This window comes from Balaenoptera acutorostrata, chromosome 13, assembly GCF_949987535.1.
Source record: "Balaenoptera acutorostrata chromosome 13, mBalAcu1.1, whole genome shotgun sequence".
NCBI classification, from domain to species: Eukaryota; Metazoa; Chordata; class Mammalia; order Artiodactyla; family Balaenopteridae; genus Balaenoptera; species Balaenoptera acutorostrata.
In genome coordinates, this window is record NC_080076.1 from 71749023 (window position 1) to 71755391 (window position 6369).

Consider the following 6369-nt stretch of genomic DNA (forward strand, 5'->3'; position numbering starts at 1 on the left):
AAGACACCTGACTTCTCTAAACATGTCTCAGTTTCCTCATCTGTCAAAAGGGGTCATTGATACCCACTTCATCATCATTAGGAGACTTAATGAGATAACACAGACAATAGCAAGCACATAGTAGGTGCTCAACAAATTGAGTGGAGAGAAAGGAAGGAAGAAAGAAGAGGAGGAAGGGAGGAAGGAAGGAAGGAGACTCCCTATCAGTTGGAGTGTTAACCCTTATATTTATTTCATCTTTGTTTTCTCTTCTTTGCCTGAAAAGATTAATGAGGAATGTGAGCTTCCAAAGGAGGCATCCTTGTCTGAGCTATCATATGTCCAACTGAAATGAAATTAAAAAGCCACTATAGGGACTTCCCTGGTGATCCAGTGGTTAAAAATCTGCCTTCCAATGCAGGGGTCGTGGGTTCAATCCCTGGTTGGGGTACCAGGGATCCCACATGCTGCGCGGCAACTAAGCCTGCGTGCTCTAGAGTCCGCGCACCACAAGGAAAGATCCCACATGCTGCAACGAAGATCCCGTGTGCTGCAACTAAGTCCCGACGCAGCCAAATAAATAAATAAATTTTTTTTAAAAAAACCCACTTTAACAGGAGAAACCTTAAACCATGTATTAGTTACATACAAGTATGGAGGAATGTGGGAGCCTCTATTCTCTAAATTAAAAGAAACACAACAACAACTAACTTACTTTAAGAGCAATTATTTGGGTTGGCAAAGGAGGTGAGTGTCTGTGGTGCTCATAATCAGTCAAGTCTAGGGATAACTAAAGAGAAAAACTGTCAGGAGTTGGAGCTAGAAAATCAGCACAGGAATATCTGGGACTGAGTCCCACCTGGCCCAGATGCTCTGAGTCACCTAAAATGAATCAGTATTGCCTTTGTGTTTCAATCCTCCAGCAAGTGTGTATTTGCAGAGCACCCATTGTTGGGGTTAGCTGTTGTGTGGCCCACACAGTGTTCATTTCCTGTTTTCCCACTCACAACAGCTTGACTACTCCTCAGAGAACCATCCTTCCTGCTTCAGTCCACATGGAGTAGGACTGACTCTTCACCCAGAGTTGAGGGGTGTACAACTGTATTAGTTATCTATTGCTGTGCAACAAATCACCCCAAAATTCAGTGGCTTAGAACAATAATAATTATTTATTATCTCACATGGTTTCTGTGGGTTAAGGATTCCAAAGTGGCTTGGCTGGGTGGATATGGCTCAGGGTCTCTCATGAAGATGCAATCAGATGTCAGTTGGGACTGCACTCCTCTGAAGGCTTGATCAGAGCTAAAGAACCGACCTCCAGGTGGATCCGCTCATGTGGCTGGCAAGTTGGTAACAACTGTTGGCCAGAGGCCACAGTTCCTCTCCACAGGGCTGTTTGAGTATCCCCACAACATGGCCCCTGGCTTCTTTCAGAGGGAGCAATCCAAGAGATCAAAGCAGAAGCAGCTATGCCTCTATGATTTAGCCTTAGCAGTCACATGCCATGACTTCATCCATGCTTCTATTGGTCACAAAGGCCAGCCTTTGTTCAGCGTGGAGGGGACAAAGGGCATGAATATCAGAAGGCAAGATCGTTGGGGGCCATCTTGGAAAGTGGCTACTACATCGATCTGAGTCTGGCAATCAGCATATTCCAAACCCTCAGCCATAGTGACTGGCTCAAGAATAGATACATGATCCAAATTATACCAAATTCTGAGATCTTTATTGGAGTGAAGAAGAAAGAAAAGTTCTCTTCCTGTTTTTCTTTCTTTTGGCCGCGCCATGCAGCGTGCGGGATCTTTGATCCCCCAACCAGGGATCGAACCCGCGCCCCCTGCAGTGGAAGCGCAGCATCTTAACCACTGGACCACCAGGGAAGTCCCCCAACCCAAGCTTCTTTACATGGTGGTTGGGTCCCCACAGAGTAACAGTGGGAGCTGCCAGATCTTTTGAGGCCTAGGCTCTGATACTCATACAACATCACTTCCTCCACATTCTATTGGTCAAAGCAAGTTATAAGGCCAGTTCTGATTCATGGAGAGAGGAAGTAGCCCTCCTGCCTCATCCACAAGCAACCACTCATCTACTTTCTGTCTCTATAGATTTTTGATGGCCATTTTTACAGGCAACCTACAACAGCTAGGGAGACTATGCAATGAGAGAGATTTGTGTGGGAGATAACGGTGTTTTGAGCTCTGGCAGTAGCAAAGTATCCTCAGGAGAAAATGAAACAACAGCAGTGAAATCTCTTTGCAAAGTGTTACATAAAAATACAAATTTCATAATCTACACTGTCCCCAGCCAGGAACTGCTGTCCCCAGCAGCTTTCTGTTAAGCCAGGCTTTCTCTCCATAGGCGGTGTCTGTCCAATCCCCCTGCCCTCTGTCGAGTTCATCAAAGCTTCTGCTGACTCAAGAAGAATCTAGAGAATGATCACTGCAGTGAAAGCCTCAAATCATCCCCCAGGGCCCCTAATAACAAAACATCTGCTTGCCATTCTTCCCTTTCCCTCTGGGTTTTAGTGAGAAAGCAGCATTAAATGAAGATAATGATAAACAACTTAAAAACTAAGCCTCCTGGCTTCCAAGAAGGGAGGCTTAATTTGAAGGCAGCTAATTACCCACTCATTATAATTTACAGATAGTGGTTATCTTGCCTTCTGTCACTGGTCTGCAAACAGTAGTTGGAAAGATTTAAAAAACGTCCGGACTTCCCTGGTGGCGCAGTGGTTAAGAATCCACCTGCCAGTGCAAGGGACAGGGGTTCAAGCCCTGGTCTGGGAAGATCCCACATGCCGCGGAGCAACTAAGCCCGTGCGCCACAACTACTGAGCCTGCGCTCTATAGCCCGCAAGCCACAACTTCTGAGCCCACGAGCCACAACTACTGAAGCCCACACACCTAGAGCCCATGCTCCGCAACAAGAGAAACCACCGCAATGAGAAGCCTGTGCACCGCAACGAAGAGTAACCCCCACTTGCCTCAACTAGAGAAAGACTGCGTGCAGCAACGAAGACCCAGTGCAGCCAAAAAATAAATAAAAATAAAAAATAAAAAGTCCAAGCTAATGCATTTTAGAAAGAAGAGGGCAGAGAACCCCCAAGTCAAAGAAAAGAATCTTATCAAACATGTAGTCCAGATCTCTCATTTGGTGGGTAAGGGAACTGAGGCCCAGAAAGGGGATGAGACTTGCCCAGAGAGGTCCACAGCTGGCGGGTGGCCAAAGGGGCACAGGAATTGAAGTCTCCGTGCTGGCTCCAGCCAAAAGCTCCACCCAGGGAGATGAAAGGGTAGCTCTGTCTGCCGCATGCTGCTCAGAGACTGCACTCAGACCACCCATCGCAGTGGCAATTGGCACATCCGGGCTCTCGGTAATCATCAGTGTGGGACGATGGAGCCACAGAACCAGGGGGTAGAAATAATTCCTCAAGGGCTGCGACCAGGTTTAAACTGCAGCGAGGGCTGGGCAGGGGGATTTTTGCTTCACTTTAAGATTGAATATTTTTTATTTGGTAGCGTCTCAGACTTTTCATGTAGGCTCTGAGACAAAGGGCTTTCAAAAGGCACCTCCAGGGCTTCCCTGGTGGTGCAGTGGTTGAGAATCTGCCTGCCAATGCAGGGGACACGGGTTCGAGCCCTGGGCTGGGAAGATCCCACATGCCGCGGAGCAACTAGGCCTGTGAGCCACAGCTGCTGAGCCTGCGCGTCTGGAACCCGTGCTCCGCAACAAGAGAGGCCACGACACTGAAAGGCCCGCGCACCGCAATGAAGAGTGGCCCCCACTTGCCACAACTAGAGAAAGCCCTCGCACAGAAACGAAGACCCAACACAGCTAAAAAATAAATAAATAAATAAATAAATAAAAAATTAAAAAAAAAAAAAAGGCACCTCCAGCTACTCTGGTGATGGGAAAGGTAGGTACTTGATATTTTTAACCATTAAGCCTGGGGTTTCAATACGGTGGAATAGTGCCAGCTCTTTAGCTGTCCTTTGGAGAGCATGAAAAGAAGTTACTGGAAGATATGCCTTGACTATCATGAAAACAGAGGAACCTTGCCTTCTCATGTTCCTGGGTGTTTTCTCCCTGGGCCACATAGTCCCCAGCGGACTCCAGAATGCAGCCACTCTGACCTTCTAATTTCTTAAATGCCCTGGTCCCTTCACACTTCAGGGCACTAGCCATGCTGCTTCCTCAGCCTGAAATGCCCCCCATGCTCTCCTTATCAAGGTAAAGCCTTCATCTCTTCTTTCCCCAGGTTATAATCATTTCCCCGATATATACACTCCTAGCTAGCTCCCTGAATTTCCCCATGTATCACCACTCACAGCTCATCATCTTGTATTTTTTGTGTGATTATTTCATCAGTGACTGCCTCCCTCATTAGACTATGTGTCCTGACAAGTTATGAACCTCATCTGTTTTGTTCCCTAACCTGATTCCCAATTCTCAGTTTAGTACCTGGCACCTAATTGCATGCAATAAATATTTGCTGAATGAATGATTGAATCAAAGTGCCAAGATAGTCTAGAATGACTCTTCTTTTTAAAAAATATTTATTTATTTATTTGGTTGCACCAGGTCTTAGTTGCGGCAGGCAGGCTCCTTAGTTGCGGCATGCGAACTCTTAGTTGCAGCATGCATGAGGGATCTAGTTCCCAGACCAGGGATCAAACCCGGGCCCCCTGCATTGGGAGCGTGGAGACTTATTCACTGTGCTACCAGGGTAGTCCCAAGAACAATGCTTCTAATTCCAAGTAAAGAAACTGTGGCCCAGAGATGGCCAATGACTTGCCCAGGGTCACATGCAGGCATCTAATAGGTCCTTGCTGTTTATTCACTCCCTTAAAATACCTTGGCACGTGGGACACAGCCACTTCAAGGCAATGCAAGGCTGAGGGACTCAGCTGTGTTCCATACTCTGGACAACTGTAGTCCCCTCCTTAGCAGAAGGCTCCGCATGAGGCAGGAATTCTAAACCTGAGTCAATGAAGGGGCTCCAGGATCTATGCATCTCCTGAAATGTATGCAGGTATATTGGGGAGCTTTTTTCAGTAGAAGGGCTGCCAGGTTTTATCCGAACTTCAAATGAGCAAGATCCCCAAATGCTAAGAATCACTCACACTAGCTCACTGCTGAATCTCTTCTTTCCTTCTCACTAGAAAAGCCACGGCCCAAGAATATCTGGCAGCAGAAACATGGCTTAGTGTGAGGCTGCGAGGCTAGCAGAGGTCAAGCCTAAGTGGCTAACACGTGCAATCAGAGAGAAATGCATTTTCAGCTTCAGCTGGTTGAGGGTATCAGGGAAAGCTTCCTGGAATAGGCGCCAATTAAGCTGGGCTGTAGTGAACTGTGAAGGTTTGAAGGGCTAGAAGTGGTGTAGGGAGAGGGATAGGGTCCCAGATTCCCTTCTGGGAGCCCCAATGTCCTCATCAACTCCCCATGCCCCAAAGGAGAGCTCGTTTAAACTGTCTAGCATCAGAGTCTTTTGGGTCCAGACACCAGCCTGGCTGTAGAATCTTTTTTTCCTTCTCCCTTTTGAAGGCAACACAGGCTGTTTTTGCGATGCCAACCATCACCGGTAACCCTTTGTCCCCTCTGTTGAATTATTCATCCGGTGAGATGAATTATTAATTTCTAATTTTGTTCAGCAAATGCCAGGCAAACAGGTATAAATGGATTTGGGACCCTGGGCATGGAGCCACAGACCTCCCCAGGTCTCCTTAAGCACAGGCCACCAGGGCCAAGAAATTATGCAGGAATTTGCAAGGGGCTCGCCCTGGAATGCATTTGACTGAGGGCGAAGTTGGTACAAGATCATGGTTCCCCTTGAAGTGGCTGGGCTCCACTCTCCTCTGGCTCTCAGGCACCTTGCTTTCCTGGGTCTTTGCTGTGGTGATCCTGACTGGCTCCAGTGCTAGGCTGTATTGCGTGTCCACAGTGGGCCCAGCTGCATTCCGTGGAGTGAGTTGGATTTGATTCTGAGCCTAGAATCTAAGTGGCTCAGGGTTAATCAAGCAGGATTTTTCAACCATAGCCCTGTTGACATTTTGGCCCAGATAACTATTTTTTGGGGACTGTTCTGTGCATTGTAGGATGTGGAGCGGCATTCCTGGCCTCTACCCACTAGACGCCAGTAGCATACCTACCCCTGCCCCCAGCTGTGGCAACCAAAAAGTCTTGACATTGTCAAGTGTCCCCTCGGGGGCAAAGTTGCTCCCACTTGAGAGCCACTGGGTTAGTGCTTTCACTTCTTTCAGTCTTTTTCTTTCTTCTTCTTCTCCTTTCTATTCAGTGGGGATCTAGGTAGTAGTTACCAAGGTGAAATATGATGGTCAAACAAGATCACAGATGTGAGGTCTCCACTTGTTCAGAGCGTCCCCATCCTGG